Here is a 17443-nt window from a genome sequence, read left to right as displayed (position 1 = left end):
AAAATAAAAGAATATGTCTTCTCTATGTGATGCAACTAAATTCTGTTTTGTTTGTGGAATGACTAGCACAGGCCAACTCCCTCTCTTCACTTAACAAAAGACCAATGAGCTGTTAATCAAGCTGTTATCTCCACGATGCTACTTGCTCAATGCACTGATTTCTTAAGTATGTGGAATCCTTTTTCTTTTGAATCTGTATATCATATGTAAGACTGAATCTACTTAATAAACACTGAATAACCAAAAAAAAAAAAAAAAGAAAGGAAAAGAAACCTCTTTAGGGAAAAATCTGAGTATCTCCTCTTCTCTCACACCTACACTTCCTTTGCCTTCACATCTAACACCAGATGTGTGGGGCTTTTCCCCACACCGAGCAATTCTGTGACACCGGCCTGGTGCCCTACAATTTAATTAGATTCTGATACCATCTACCTGGAGTAAGCATCAGATCCTCTGTGTTAAAGGGCTCAGTCCCACAAAACTGCCCCCTGCCCACCCCCAACTTCATTTGGATGCTAAGCTCAAATTCAGGTTGTTACCTGTACTTCTGACAGAATGGCTGTAACTCAGAAGTTCCCACGACCCCCTCCTCAAGTTTGATTTATTTGCTAGAGTGGCTCACAGAACTCAGGAAAACAGTTTACTTACTATTGACACATTACTGGTTTACTACAAAGAATATTAAGGATGCGAATGAAGAGCCAGATGAAGAGATACATAGGGTGAAGGCCGGAAGCGTCCCAAGCACAGGAGTTTGTCTCCATCGAGTGTGGGGTACACTGCCCTCTGGGCATGTGGGTACATTCTTGTTCACCAACCTGGAAAATCTCCGAGCCTCATCCTTTTAGATTTTTATGGAGGCTTTGTTACATAGGCATGATTGATTAAATCACTGATGATTGGTGATTGAACTCAATCTCCAGCCTCTCTCCCTTCCCCAGAGGTAGAGGGGTGGGAGAGGAGGCAGAAAGTTCCAATCCTCTAATACTTTAATGGTTCCCTTGGCAACCGGTCCCCAACCTTAAGGGCTATCCAAAAGTGACCTCAATAACATAAATTCAGGTGCGGTTGAAAAGCGTGCTCACATTACTTAGGTTATTTCAAGGGTCTTAGGAGCTCTGTGCCAGGAACAGGATGAAAATCGACTATATATTTGTTACAGGTCACAAGACCACAAAAGAGCTCCCTTGTTCCTTCTATCATGTGAGGACATAGCCAGAAGATGGCCATCTATGAACCAGGCCCTCACCAGATGCTGAATCTGTTGGAATCTTGATCTTAGACTTCTCAGCCTTTAGGAACGTAAGAAATAAATGTCTGTTTGTTTACAAACCACTCAGTCTCTGGTATTTCATTATAGCAGCCCAAACAGACTGAGACACAGTGGTTCACTTACATGCCTGGTGGTTGGCAGAACAGTCAGGATAGGGGCCTCCTCTTGGCCCCTTGTCTTTTCTTCCATGTGTTTTCATCTTCCAGGATGCTGATCTGGATTTTGTCAGTGGTGGCAAAAAGACTCCTAGCAGCAAGAAAGGGCAAGCCCAAAGCATAAGCAGTTTTCAGGCCTCTGCTTGCATCACATTTCTTAATGTTCCTTTGACCAAAATAGGTCATATGGACAAGCCCAGATTCAAGAGGCAGAGAAACAGACTCTATCATCTCTTGACAGAAGGATGAGCAAAGTCACATGGCAAAGGGGAATGCAATCTGGAATGGGAGGAATTTGCAGCCATTTTACAATCGACCTAACTGTAAACATTTAAACAACATGATGTAAATGCATATCCTAGGTAGTCAGTGACTGCAAATACATAAATTACTAACTTCTCATGTTAGACTTCTCTGGTTTTTTATTCCTAAAGGAAAGCTTTTCCACCAATAACAAGTTTATAGAACAATCCGTGATTTTGCTTTCACAAGCTCTCTTATGCCAATCTCTTATGCAAATGGGTCAACTGAGACATTTCTATAAACTATTTATATCAATGATTACCAAGAGAACAAGCATTCCCTTCCCTTGAAACTCGCTTAGAGAGACTTACCAGACTTGAGGTGAAAACACTCAAATAAACCACACAATTCTACAGCTAAAAAATGAAAAATATGTATAACTAATTTTTATAATACAAACTACAGAATGTATCACATTTATAAAATGGAGGCATGGTTTTTAAATTTGAGAAACACCAACCTGATACTAAAGAGATTCCAATTTCCAAGTATACCCTGAGCTCTGTAGAGGCCATTTCTCTTCAAAAGAGACCCTGTGGTTACAGGGTCCAGAGAGAGAGCATCCCTGGAACAGCCATAGGAATATTCTTCTCCTGGCTGAATCCACCCCCTGGCTGGTTGGCAGTTGGCAACCTGACAAGTGTTTTACATTCAAAAGGTCAAGCTCTGAGTGAATCTGCCCAGAGCCTCTGGTGAAGAGGGCCTTGCCAATCACGCCTGGATGCCCAGGCCTGGCGTCTGTCCCTTGCCCCTGCCATTCTGACAGCTGTGGAAGAAGGGACCCAGGCTCCCAGCTTGGGCTGTCACTAAGTGATGGCAGCCCTTTTGCTGAAGGTCAAACTCTAATTCTCACTCCAGGGAGACTTCCTTCTCTCTTTCTCTCTTTCAGCCTGTCCATCTTCATAACTGTTTGCGTTTTTCTGCTGCTTTATAGTCTTCAAAACATTTTCCCTTTCACACTCTCATTTGATCCTCCCCATAGGAAGAGGGTGTCACAGCAATCATGAATTTCCCTTTTGTAAGAACAAGCAGAGAGACTAGGCAATTGAGTGTTGGAAGAACATACAACGTAGCAGTTAAGAACAAAGGCTCCGGAGTTAGATTCCTGCCAGTCTCCTTCCATGTAACCTCGGGCAAACTGCATAATCTCTCTCTCCCTCTCTCTCTCCCCCTCGGTTTCCCTGTATATAAAGTAGAGATATTAATCTTTCCTATTTCATAAGGTTTTTGCAAGAATGAAGTATAAGAAGAAATGTCTGGCATAAAACAATATCGCAATAAACCATAAGGATATGCGTATTATTTGTACTGCTTCTGTTGTTATCACATAGCTAGATTACAGCAAAGCAAGGACTAGAATGCACATCCATGGGCCTGAAAGCCGCACTATCTACATCCACCTTTCAATAAAGTGAGTGGGGGTTCTGGCTGTTCTGCTTTCCCACATGAGAAGCAAATTATCCCATGAAGGAGTAGGCTAGAGGACCTATCTTCTTAAAAGAAAACCTTTTCTTCCAGCTTGCTAAAACTTCAGAAAGGAGCCTGAGGGTCCTGAACTCTTATAGTTACCTCCAAAAATCAGGTATTATAAAAAACTGGGTTAGTTTCAGAATACTGTTAGCCTTTCCCTCCACAACCTATTATTCTAATCCAGGAAAGTCAGTATGTCCAGGAATATCAGCTCTACTGACAATCAAAGTTCTTGCTTTTAGCCAGGAGTTTCAAATCCTTCCCCAACCAACCTTTCATCAAATTTGCCCCAAAATCACCAAATTTTAATTGTTCGAGTTCCTTTTCCTCCTTCATCCCTGGGTAATTATCAATGAATGTGTTAGTGAAAGGTTATAAAATCATAAACAGGAAGAAGAAGGTGACCTAGTAACCCGGCTACTAACCCCTGAATAATCCACAGTTGACTTTGCCCACCATAAAGAAGATTAGAAATGTGCAGTTACAGGATGCAGAAACAAACAAATGTAAGCTTAGAAGTAGAAAAGAACTGAATTTCGAATTTAATAGTGACAACAACAACAAAAAAAATCAAATGGGAGAGAAAATGAAAGGAATAGAGTCGGAATTCCCAGGAAATACATTAAACCATAGCTTTGAAAGACAAAGAAAATAGAAAGAGAGAGAAAAATAACACAGAAATCTACCTTCATTGCACTGTGTCTGACCAAAGAACATTATAATGAATCTCCCACTACCATTAAATTAAACACAAATTGCTTTTGTTTCTAATTAACGTCGGCCCAAGCCAATGTGATGTGTGAAAGTCTTCTTTTTTAATGCCTCTGCCATGCCACAGAAATATATTACAACCAGAATGAAAGATTACGGATGCTTTCCAATAGCTTCCTCTAAAATATAGGCCAAACCTTATAGAAGGTATATGTGAGAGTCATTTGAATTCCAAATGCATTTAAAAGGACCAGCTCTATTACGGTGCCTAGCAAATGAATCCATAATGAGGAGATATTCCAGACCAATTGTTTCCAAATTATGCTTTAGATTATCTTCATTTCTCTTTTGAAAATATGCCTTGTTATTTTTAGCATGGCATAAGAAACCCTTGACTTTTCTGGCATCAAATGACATCTCCAGTTTCCGTGCTCTCCCTTATTCCTTTACATACCAGCTTGGCCACATCGGACTTAGACCCTTGTCATTCCCAGTAAACTCCGATCATCCTTCAAAGCCCAGCTCAGATTTCACCAGCTCTGCGAAACTTTTGCCAGTACTCCCAGGTGGAGTTAGAAATCCCTCCTGGGTGTTCCCAACACCTTATATCCATGCAACATTTGTTCTACAGGTGGCCTTCAGCAAGAATCCTCTCTTTCAGTGTCTGAACTCACCAGGTTATAGGTATAGGCACAGTGCCTGCATAGATGGATTGTGTTAACAATGAAGTAACAGAAATCTATAGGAGCTAGCTTAAATTTAAAAGGGTAGGGAGATGGGGCACATATTAAAAGCATACATGGGAAGCTCATGGAATCCAAGCCAAGACTCAGGAAGAGACAGATATAAGAAATGGAAAGCCATCTGGAATCCAAAGGTCACTCTCTCCCACATTTCATCACCCATTCGCCCCTACATCTGCTTTGCTCTTTAATCACTAAGACTGACTTTTCTGTTATCAGCCTACACAACAAAAGGGCAGGGTGGTGGTGAAGGGACTCAGTTCCATCACAGTTTTTGTACCTATAGGGCAAGAGTCCAGTCATATAAAAAGAATCCCTTGTTGTCTCCGCTTTGATCCTAATTCCAAATTCCAGGGGAAGAATCAGATTGCCTGACTTGAATCAGGTGTCCACAGTGACCCATCTTGCTAAGTTTAGATGGTCAGGGCTATGTGGTTCAAATTCAACTAGTGGGGGCACTGCAAAGGAAGCAAAAGAGAAGGGAGAATCATTGTGAGCTAAGAGACAGCCCAAAAGGTGACACCTATACAGACATTCTGTTGACTAGAACAGAGGGAGGGAAAGAAGGAAGAAGGGAGGGAAGGAGGGGGGATAAATCCAAATACATTTGGAGGGCTTCCTCATGGTGATAAGAGTCAAACTAGAAGATTAGGAACTTAGTGTCTTACTGGGGATGCTCATGAAATCCAGTGGTAGTGACATCATCATTGTACATAAGCATGTGTTGAGTATCTACAGGTAAGTAGCCACTGATATAGACACTTACCTTCAAAGAACGTGTATGTCAATCAATAGCAGGGATCTGAAGCTCAGGAAAAATTAAAAATAAGCAGAGTTCACTGAAGAACCCCAAACCAAAAAACCATGTATCTGTCAGTGGCATCTGCTCCAAATAACCTAAAAGTCTGTGGTCTGCATGTTTAGTAAGCATTAAAACCTCTGGGAGGCAGAAGAGAAACCCACATCTATTCACACTAAAGTGTAAATGTGTGGTTACAGCAGACAATTAACTGCCCTTTGGACGTCACACAGTCAATAATACTAAAGCCTTGGTATAGGGTCAAGGTTTCCCAAAGTGTGGTTCACATTGGAAACTTAGCCAAGAAATCTGCATACCTAACAAGCTTGTGAGAAACTTCTCATGCACAGCACCACTATGAACTACTGGGGTAAGCAGCCTCTAAAGTGACCCCCGGAAATCTCCAAGCTACCCCGTTTTTGTAGGCCCTTCCCACACTGTTCCAGGTTTGGTCTGTATGACCAATAGCATATAGCAGAAGTGACAGTATGTCACTTACAATATTAGGTTATAAAAGGATCGCAGTTCATGCCTTGAGATTCTCTCCCCTGAACCCGCCCCCTCTCCTTCTCACTTTGCTTCTTCCCATTCTTCTCCCTTTCCCTATCATGCTGTCTATCTTTTCTTAGATCACTCATACTGGGGGAAACCATATGATGAGCAGCCTTCTGGAGAGAACTCTGTGGCAAGAAACTGAAGCCTCCTGCCAAGAGCCACACGAGTGAGCTTAGAAGTGGATATTCCAGCGCCTTCAGAAACTGCAGCTCAACTGCAACATCATAAGAGACTGAAATCAGCACCACTCAGCTCAGCCATTCCTAGATCCCTGACCCTCAGAAATCGTGGGATAATAAATGTTCCTTTTTTTTATTTTATTATTTTTATTTTTGGCCACACCGCGAAGCTTGCGGGATCTTAGTTCTCCAACCAGGGGTTGAACCCGGCCACGGCAGAGAAAGTGCCGAGAACTGGACCACCAGGGAATTCCCAAATGTTCATTGTTTTAACCTGCTATGTTCTGAGATAATTTGTTACACGGCAATAAATTACAGATAGCTAGTCTACAAAGACTGCCCCTTCCTGTCCCTGAAAACTGCTTCTCATAACAAGAGATGGAATTTATTTCCCCTCCATCTAAATCTGGTCTGGCCCTGTGATTGGCTTTAGTAATAGAAGGCTGCAGAAGTGACATTCTGCAGCTTCTGAGCCCAATTCTTAAGAGAACTAGCAGCTTCTACTTCCTACTGCTTGGAACCCAGACACATGCTATGAGCAGCCAAAGCCACACGGAAAGGATATATGGAGGAGAAGTGAGGTGCTCTGTTTGGCATCCCCAGCTCAGCTCCCAACCAACACTGACTGTGTGCCAGGTGAGCGAGCCATCTTGGATCTCCCACCCAACTGAGCCCTCCAGATGACTGCAGCCTCTCCCAACACCATGTGAAGCAAAACTGCCCAGTCAACCCAAAGAATCGGGAAAAATAATAAATGGTTGCTGTTATTTTAAGTCACTAATTTTAGGGGTAGTTTCTATGTAGCAGTAGAAACCAAAATACACTGTCTTAGGCTAATGAATTTATTCATTAATGATTGGATTCTGAGCATCAGTCTATAAGTGAAGTATAGATATCTGTCCAAAGAACCTTTCTGGGCAAAGAACTTATGCATGTAAGATAGTCCTACACCTACACCTTTGGATCCACCGTGATGCTGGGTATCTACTAGAGGCTCACATAGGCTTTTTGACATTGGCTCCCCCAGTTTCTTTCCTGTTTCTAATAACATCATGAAGAACTAACATTTCCTGAGCTCTAATAGGTGACAGGCACCACCCTAAATAGTTTACTTCTCTTAACTTACTAAAGTATTGGGTTGGCCAAAAAGTTTATTCAGGTTTTTCCATAACATCTTACAGAAAAACCTGAACGAACTTTTTGGCGAACCCAATATTACGACAACACTAAGAGATAGGTCCTAGTATCTCCATTCTCCATATGGGGAAAGTGGGCCTGGAAAGGTAAAGGACTTGCCCAAGCTCACCCACAGCTGATAATTGATGGAGCCCGGAGAGTCCAACTTGGCATCCATACTCTTAACCACTACTCTACACTATCCTCAGTCCTATGAGGTAGATGCTGCTATTACCATTTTAAAGACAGGGAGCCTGAGGCTTAGGGAGTTCCTGGCACAAAGTTCACACAGTTAATAAAGAGAAGAGCTACAAGGAAAACTTCCTCTAATACCAACGTTCTTAAACAAAATCCTATTCTTCACCCCCACGTTTGAAGAATGTGCAGATTGTAGCAGGGTCTGGCCCAGTCATGTATTCTCAGCTCTCCTAGGCTCCACCTTACCAGGTATTTTAAGAACAAGGGTCAGTGAATCATGCACCCGTGAGGTAAACTCAGCAGCTCCTTAATCTTCCCTGCCTCCCTTTTGGAGATCATCATAACTTAGAAATATTCCCTTGAGTTCTTTAAATACTCTGCAAACAGCTGGCCCATTTTCAGGAACTCAGAAGACACACACCATATCTAGAGTTCAGAGAGGGGAAAAAAAAACCTCACAGATCTGCAAGAGAGAAGTATTTCTTCTGTAACTCCTCTCATCCTGAAAACCCTTTTGCTCTCTCCTAGTTTTAACTGTGAACCTCACCCCCATCCAGGAAATGTACTTTTCACCTCCATGCCCTGCAAACAATGAAGAAAAAAAAGAAACCAAAATTTCCCACACACTATTTCATTTGATTCTCATGAGTTTCTTTTAACAGCAAAAGGTATTTCACATATGCAACATGATAATTTATTGAGAATTTACTGTAGAATGATAATCTACTGAGATATTTCTCTGTGTCTATTTCTTCTTATCTATCAGGAAGGAATGAATGGTATTTACTCCCTCCCAGAAGGCGTTTCTTCCAGGGCCAAAAAGGAAAGCTGTCTAAAAGGGATGGGGGTGGGAGGACCCTAATTACAACCCAAACCATATTTGTCAGTTCTGAAGGCTCTACCCAGGGTCAGGCCTTCAGGAGAGACAGACTTTTCCTAGTAGGGCTGTAAATACTCAGCCAGTTGGCCAGAGGGTATTTGGGCAAAACATTCTAGGGGCAACTAGCTTGCAACTAATTAGGTGGTTCCAGAGTGAAGAGTAGTCACTTGATGTTTTGGTGCATTGAGGGTAATCTGAGGTGAGATTCCTCAGGCCTGCAGCTGGGGGATGAGGAAGAACTGGCCCTCCTCACACTCACAGTCTCTGAGGCACTGGTCTGAGTCCCCAGTGCTGTGACCTTGGGAACCTCAGCCACAATCCCATAGTAGGGCTTGGCACCATGGTGACCACTTTGAATTGAGGGCCAGAAACCTTCGCCTTTTTCCTGGACTGCATAAGCCGACCAGGCTAGGAAAGGGAGCCGCTGCTACCCCCATACCCACATATACACACAAATGACTGGTAATGTCTGCCTAGTCAACCTTGACAAGTGGGGGCCTGAGCGAGGCTTAATATTTTTAGGATATGTAAAAACACGGCATTGCTTGCGCCCCACTTCATGAAACAAATATACTTCCCACAACACATTTCCTATCAGCACACAGGGAAAATAAATTTACTTTAATCTCAATTTCTTTAACATTAACCTTTTCCTCTCTTTCCTCCCCTTGGTTCTCTGATATCGTTTCTGTTGCATAGGCGATACTTGAGGCAAGTCACTTCTTGTTTCTTTTACACATTTGCTTGTTTCATCCCCTCTGGTCCTCCAGAAAAGCATTTCCATTATATAGCGTTTTTCCTTTATCAGACCATTTACAGAATGTCAACTAGCTTCTGAGCACTGATTGGCGAACTAAGACCCACAGGCCAAATCCTGCCCACAGCCTGTGTTTGTAAATAAAGTTTCATTGGGATACAGCCAATCCCATTCAATCATGTATTATCTGTGGCTCTTTTTGCAACTTAACACATTTGAGTCTTTGCAATAGGGACTCTCAAAGCCTAGAATGTTTACTACCTGGTCTCATTCAGAAAAGGTTTGTCAACCCTTGGTCTAGCAGACGAAAAATACATGTTGTACTGCATATTATTAACCAGTACTCTATCCATCTTTGGGTGATGCTTTAAATAGAGGTCAATGCAAAGTGTTCTGGGGAGCACCATTAGATTTTAAATGGTCCCATATACATGGTTTACAGCTGCCATCTATATGAAGTTGAGGCTTCATATTGCAAATAGTAAACTATTCAAGCTATATTTAGTCAAAAAGAATTTTTGGGGACTTCCCTGGTGGCACATTGGTTAAGAATCCGCCTGCCAATGCAGGGGACACAGGTTCAATCCCTGGTCCAGGAAGATCCCACATGCCGTGGAGCAACTAAGCCCGTGTGCCACAACTACTGAGCCTTTGCACCACAACTACTGAAGCCAGCGCACCTGGAGCCTGTGCTCTGCAACGAGAGAAGCCACCGCAATGAGAAGTCTGTGCACCACCATGAAGAGTAGCTTCCCGCTCGCGACAACTAGAGAAAGCCCGCACACAGCAACGATGACCCAACGCAGCCAAATGTAAATAAATAAATTTTAAAAAGTAGGCAAACTGAATTATACCATTAAAAAAAAAAGAATTTTTTATAAAATAATATGATGTTGGTTTCTTCTCTACCAGTCAGAATTCAATTAGGTAACAGAACCACTATCAGTATTATGGAATATAAAATTTACTAAGTTTATTATAGAAATGATATTTTGCACAATTGTGGGAGATGCGGGGGAAGAAAAGGTCTGGAAAGGGCAACAGGAGGACCAGGGGAAAATCACTAACCAGCCTTCCTTTAAGCCTGGCCTGAGGGGACAAGCTGGAACAGAGTAAGGAAGCAATGAGGGTACAGAAAAGCTTGTGTCTACTAATGTCTACATTGAAATTGACTGCTATACCTCCTCTCCCTCTCCCTTTATAAAAGTCCCACTTGCACCCATTCAAAGAACAGAAATGCACCCCAAAATTCTACCCTTTGGAGGAGTTACAACCCTTTGCCTTACATTGGAGTGAGAAGGGTCCACATTCAAACTCCCCATCTTTATCCCTTTATGTAAGAAGTGATGATGATATTCAAGTTTTACTTCTCTGCGGGAGTTTCTGTCTCACTCAGAGTAAGTGTTAAGTCTGGACTTTATTGATATCGCAAAAATTCCAGAAAAGTGACTGGGTGAGTGATGGTTTTGAAACATGTTTGCAAGTTCGTTGACACTTCTCCCAGGAGATGTGGAATCTAATTCAACCTCCCCTTGATTATAGATAGGCTGGCCTTGGTGACTTCTTCAAAGGGATAGAATGCAGTAGACATGACACCATGAGATTCCTGTGACGGGGTCATAAAAAGCAATACACTGTCTACTTAGCTTTTCTTCTGTCCTTAGAACATGCACTTCTGGAGCTCTGAGCCATCATATACAAAGTCCAATTACCGTGAAGGCACCATGCTGAAGAGGTTATATAGAGAGACAACAAAGAGATAGAGAAAGGTATCTGATGAGCACTGGTAGACCAGCCCTCGGCTGTTTAAGACTCCTAGCCTAGGCTAGGAGCAGCTTTCAGATGAATCCCCTCTCCAGCCTCCAAGCTGCCCCAGCCCACACCAAGTAGAGCAGAAATGAGCTTTTTCCACCGAGCCCTGTTCACACTGCAGATTTGTGAGCAAGTTAGATGTTGTTGAGGGGTAAAGTCATAATTTGGGGGGTTGTTTATTGTGTAGCCATAGTAACTGAAATAGAATACAAAGCAATTTTCCAAATAAGCTATGGAGTTCTAACTCAGAACAGTTAGGCAGAGCTGCCAAAGATAAAAATGCACATATACCCGTACAGCACTATGGAAGTTTATTCATCCACGTCATTCATCTATCCATCCAACGAATATTCATGAAGCATCTACTTTGTGTGCTGGGGATTCAGTAGTAAAGACAGAAATGATCTCTGCCCTGATGGAGCATTCAGGCTACTGTGGGTTAAGAGAGACAATGAAGGAGTAATTCATGAGTGTTACAAAAGGGGAAGCCCAGGATGCTTTGTCAGATAATAAGTCAAATGTCTTTTCTGGGAATTTCTTAAAGATACATTCCCCTTAATTAGTAAGAGTCTTTTAGATTCTGGCTCTGTTCCAGACATACAAAGCAAAAGAAAAGATATAAATTTACAGGTTCAGCAAACACAGGCTTCTCTGGGTTACAGGGGGTTTTGGTGGCTGCTTTCAACTGTGGCAGTCAGCTGTCCTTTCTCTGGATCAAACATACATAGACAAGATGCTAATTGTATGCTTTGTTCTGCACCTACTTTGAAATTAGTTATAATGAAACTATACGTCATCTTGTCTAAGAAACATTGCTGTTCAGAGTGGCCATAGTTTGGTTGCAAATCGAAATTACTCACAAGATCTATATCAGAAGCTAAAAGCTTTCTCATCAGGCTGCTGATAATGAAGCTTGCTAACTATCCTGGTGCATAAAGTAGAATTATGAAAACTGATTCAGTCTAATTATCAAAGTGTTGGAGTTTTTCCGCTATTCTCAAAATGTAGCCATTGAAGCGGCTTGAAAACTCGTTGTCCAGAATTTAAATTGCCTATTGCCAAGGCTCAGTGACTGCTCCAGGAGTGAACGAAAGTGCTTAAAATCTCCGGACTGTTTGATTACAGGTACCCATCCATCGTTTGCTCAGTCATGTACAACTGTGTAATTAAAACAAATGGTGGCACATAAAAGGCTGCCTGAGGTAGATCTGGCCTGTGGGCAGAGTGCCAGCCTGTTAGAAGAAAGTGCCAGGCAGAGTGGGGGAAACAGTGAATAAAAAAGACACAGGCCCCCATGCAACATGCATGCCTTCTTGGAGCTCACAGTCTAGTAGGGGAGAAAGACAAGTAAATGGGCATCAGTAACACAATGCCTAAGAGCTGTGTTTCAGGATAGTGTGGGATCAGGGAAAGCTAACCCAGGGATGCAGCCTCTAAGCTGAAGGTTGTGTAGGAGTCAGCAAGGCCAAGGTGGAGGGAACATGGGGAAGAAGAAAACATGGTTCAGGCTGAGTCAGGTACTGCTAAGACACTAGAGAGACAGAATGTCAGAGGAACTAAAAACATTCAGAGTGGTTGAAATATTAGGAGGTAAAATGATGAGAGATAAGGCTGGACAGGTAGGGAAAAGGGTCAGTCAGGTCATGGAGGGCTTTATAAGCCATTTTAAAGAGGTTCAACTTTCTATTTCCTAGATTTTATTTTTAACACAAAAGAGACATGTTCAACTAGCCTCAGAAATGTTTTTAAGAGATTCACTTTTATGAAGATCTAGAATAATGAGAGAATCAGTTCTTCCCTGGTCTTACATCAAGAAGACAGAGAACATGGAGTTCCCATTCTCATGCTCAAGTGTTTTTCTTCTGAAGACCAGTAGCTATTTACTCATTTACCCACTTAGCCCTGATCTCTCTGCCAGGCAGATTGGAGAGGGAGGGCACAGAGTGAAAAATACCATTGTTCATTCTCAAGAGAGAATTATCCGGCAAAAAGGATAAGGATTACTGTTTCTAACAAGCACCAGAGGAGGTAAACATTGAGAGTTCAGAATTGTCAAAGATTTTCTTTTTAATGTAAGAAAGATTCCTGTGTAGAACATTTATGCCTTTTCTCCAAGTCTCAGAAAAATCACATATCTTATAGTTTAGTAATGGGCACATGTGACTACACTACCAGCATTTGGTAGTGACTATTTTTACTATAGACGAAGTGGTTACACATATGAAAATTTACTAAGTAATAGAATGACCATCATGTCTAAAAGTTGCCCTGTTTCAGAAGGGACACAAGCCAAGTATAGGATGTCTCCTAGATTGAGTGCTAGGCATTAAGTATACCCAGCATGGTGACAGGGGGTGAGAATTAATGAATGAATTATGATGGTTTAAATAATGATGAATTAATGAATGAAATATGATGGATTAATTATGATGAGTTAAATACAAGTTACAGTCTGTTTAAGGTCCGGCACAGGCCTGATGACATGAGGCAGGCAGGGCTTCTAGAGCAAACACAATTCTGTGTTCTGAAAAAACTTCACACTTTCCTGAACCAACCAGGCAAAACTCACAGTTAAGGAACCCCTTAACTTAAAACTGACTAAGCAAAAAGACAAGTGTGTTAGTTTTCTATTGCTGCTATAACAAATTACCACAATCTTGATGGCTTAAAACTACCCAAATTTAGTATCTTACAGTTCTAGAGCTCAGAAATCCAAAATGAGTCTTACAGGCTAAAGTCAAGGTGTCAAGAAGGCTGTGTCCCTTCTGGAGACCCTAGGGGAGCATCCAATCCTTGCCTTTTCCAATTTCTAGAGGCTGCCCACATTCCCTGGCTCATGTCCCCTTCCCATCACTCTGTTCTGTTGTATCATCTCTTTTTCTGACTCTCCTGCTTCCCTCTTTCCCTTATAAGAATGCTTGTAATGACACTGGGCCCACCCAAATAATCCAAGATAATCCCCCCATGGCAAGATCCTTAACTTAATCACGCCACAAAGCCCCGTTCTGCCATGCAGGGTAACACAGTCACAGGTTCCAGGGATTAGGACATGGACATTTTGGGGGGCCCTTATTCTGCCTCCCACAATAAGAAGAAAACAGACTGTAAGATCTGAAGGCCAAATTTCATCTGATTTATTCAACATCATCTCCAGCAGAGTACTGGCTCATCATCAGTACTTAGTCACTAGCTGTTGAATAACTGAGTAAATGAATAAGAAAATATAAATGATGTGCTATTTCTGCGATAACTCCTCATGTGAATAAGGTATGGATGGTTTCAAAATCTGTAATTTGCTGTCTCTTACAAATGAAGGATTGAATGGATACCAAGTTTCAGTTTGGGAAGATGAAAAAGTTCTGGAGATGGACGATGGTGATGGTTGCACAACAATATAAATGTACTCAATACCGATGAACCGTGCAGTTAAAAATTGTGAATGTTACATAATATACATATTTTTACCACAATAAAAGAATCTAAAGGACTAATTCAAAGAGTATATAAGTCAAGAAAAAAGTTATATAATGGCCCTTGACCAGAACCATACATCTGACTTAAATAAATATCCTTCTAATAATAATTCCCCGAAGAGAAAGGTATGGAATATCCTCAGTCTTAGGGCTGAATCCTCTTCTCATTATTTTATTTGCCTCCTAAAGCATTAGAATTTATCACGGGTTATGTTCATTAAGCCAAAATGTTTTCATTATGCTTTTTAAGTTAAACTGATGCAGGAGAGATCAGTCAAGCAAGCAGATGTCTACTTGGGCCTTTGGTTGGTTTATTTTTCTAAGTGTCCTCATTTGTCTGCATCATGGTTTTAAACTCTCTCTAAAACACATTCTAACACACATACATGCACACATGCACACACCTGCATACAAAGTCAGCATCCACATGGTGCCAAAATACTCTGTGGGTTCATAGATGAAATCCAGCCAGACTGCTTGGGCGGGCTTTCCGCAGACTCAACAATCAGGATGTGGAGTGAATCTTTCACTTATTTATCAGTTCATTTGGGCAAACTGTGGACACAGACTCAATCAGATCGCTCTCAGAATAGAAGGTCAACTTTTAACCCAAAGCAACAACTAGGAACCAATTAGAGCCATTCTCTTCAATGGAGCTTATTATTGGTGCTAACCTGTAAATAGAAGAGTCCAATTGTGAGGAAGGTTAGCAACCCCAAATAACACTCCCATAAGGTTTATTAGGCTTCTGCCAACAACCTTCGGGCTGCCTTAATTGCTTCTTCAGGGCTGGTTTCGCACAGAGAATGGAGTCATTTCCAGTGCTCTAGTCTAGTTCTCCCAGCATCAAATGTAGGAGATGGGAAAGAGCACAGAAAACTTGGGTCACTCTACTAAACCTAGAAGAGAGATATTTTTAAGTAACTTACACAATATTACACAACTAAGATCAGTAGAATAGAACCTGGAGCCCAAATCTGTCTTAAAGTCTACCACGTTTCTAGATTCACCACACACTGACCCACAGCTATAGAGGCAGTCCTCAGGAAAAGAACTAGCCAATATTTGTCTTTAACAAATATTGAGCAGTTCTTCCTGTACCCTGCCCTCCTTTCAGCAGCCATGTCTCTCATGCTCTTAAGGGAGTCCAGTCCACACACCACACACCCCTATTAAGGAAGAAAGCATTATGGGGAACAAACTTTCATGCCAACTACAGCTAGAATTTACTGGGTGCTTACTCTGTTGCCTGGACCTGTGTCAAATGTCTCACGTGCATTATGACATGAAAAATCTTTTTCTGAGATATGATTGGATGAGGCTGAAGACTGAGAAGTCATTAGCAAAACCAAAGCCTGAACTTATGATGTCAAACTGAGTTCCAGGCCTTTGGGGCCATGACTGCATCTTCCCTACCTTAGTGAATGTCAGTAAGTGGAGTACAATATTGACTTTATCATCTAAACAAAGCAGGGCAGAAAGGCAGTGGGGATAGCAAAAGAACAAGGAGCCCTTAGCCAAGGGAAGAAAGGACTTTTCTACAAACAATGCTCTCTTACATTTTGCTTTCAAAGAATTTCTTTATAGCAGCAAGGACTCTATGAAATACATTTGTGTTGGAAAGCCCAAGAATGCATCAATATTTCTTCTGTGTTTTCTATGCCTTGGGTTGAAGGAGCTTGCTAGAAATTGTTCCTTCCAGGGTAAAGCTAACCCTGATGCTGAGAGATACGGAAGGAAAGACAAATCCAAAGTCAGTCTTCATAGCATCCCAGGGCCCTCTCACTCCTCTAATCACCATCCAACATCTTAGAAAATTAGGCTATATGGTTCCTAAGAGATTTGCTCACAAGAGGTTCATTATTTTTTGAATGAGCGTGGAGTAAAAATCCTCTTGTGAAAACTGCCTTCCCTTGGACAGCTTAATGTTTTTTCCTGTCTCAAGATCTCCAGGGCAGAGAGCACCCCTTTGCAAAGTCAGGGAGGGATGTGGAGTGCAGGGAGAAAAGACTTTTTATAGAGACTCAGGTCAAAGAGCAAGAGAAAATTCAAGCTGGATCTTGATTTTTCTTCTTTTCTTTTTGTTTTTTTTCTCAGCCAGTAAAACCATCCAAGACATTGCTGAAATCCTTCTACAGACCAAAAGACTGAAGTTTAAAAGGAGGGATTCTACACTCTTAATTTTTAGCTTTCTGAAAAGAAATCTTTTTCTCTGAAATTAAGCAGAGAAGCAAGGTAATGCCACACAAACAGTGCTAAACAACCTTGAAAGAAACTGGGGCAAATCAGTGTGGCAGGGATATTTCTTCTCCTTTGAAAGGAACAGAAAACCATACAGTTGTCAGATAGTAAGTCTCTAGCCTCCAACACAGGACAAGGGAGGAAACTTCTCATGGGTGAAATTAATACAAGAAAATCCCTTGGTGGGCAGTACATACTTTCCAGGGAAGTTGGTGCCTGAGCTTAGAAAGAAGCAGAGTCAAAAGCAACGAACAGCTCCAGGACAGAGCTAAGCTGATCAACAACATGGCTTTTGCTTGAACTTGTAAAATTTAAAGAGTTGAAGAGTTCAGTCTTCCAGTGGCAAGTCTCCTGGAGAGCTTATTTCTGTTCCCCTGTTGGTTACAGCATTTGAAATCCCCCAAGTTGAGTGGTCCTAATGGGATGTGCAAAGAAAATTCCACTTCATCTAACTGACACCAGGCTAAGGTCAAGTTGTGAAGTTAGCCAAAGAGTTATGGTAAGTCTAGAAAATAAGCCACATGGGTTTCCTGCCACCACCTCCACAGGGAAATCAATTCTATACCTTAATTTTCTCCTCTGCAAAATGAGGGTTTGATTAGATCATCTCTAGCATTCCGTTAAACCTTCACAATCTAGGTTTCTAAATTTATCTCTGGTCCCTTTTTATTTCCATTTCAATTCCCTCTCCCCCAGTTTTGTCACTTGCCTACACATT

The sequence above is a fragment of the Grampus griseus genome, assembly GCF_964374135.1.
Source record: "Grampus griseus genome assembly, chromosome: 3".
NCBI lineage: Eukaryota > Metazoa > Chordata > Mammalia > Artiodactyla > Delphinidae > Grampus > Grampus griseus.
Note: the sequence above shows the minus strand (reverse complement) of the source record.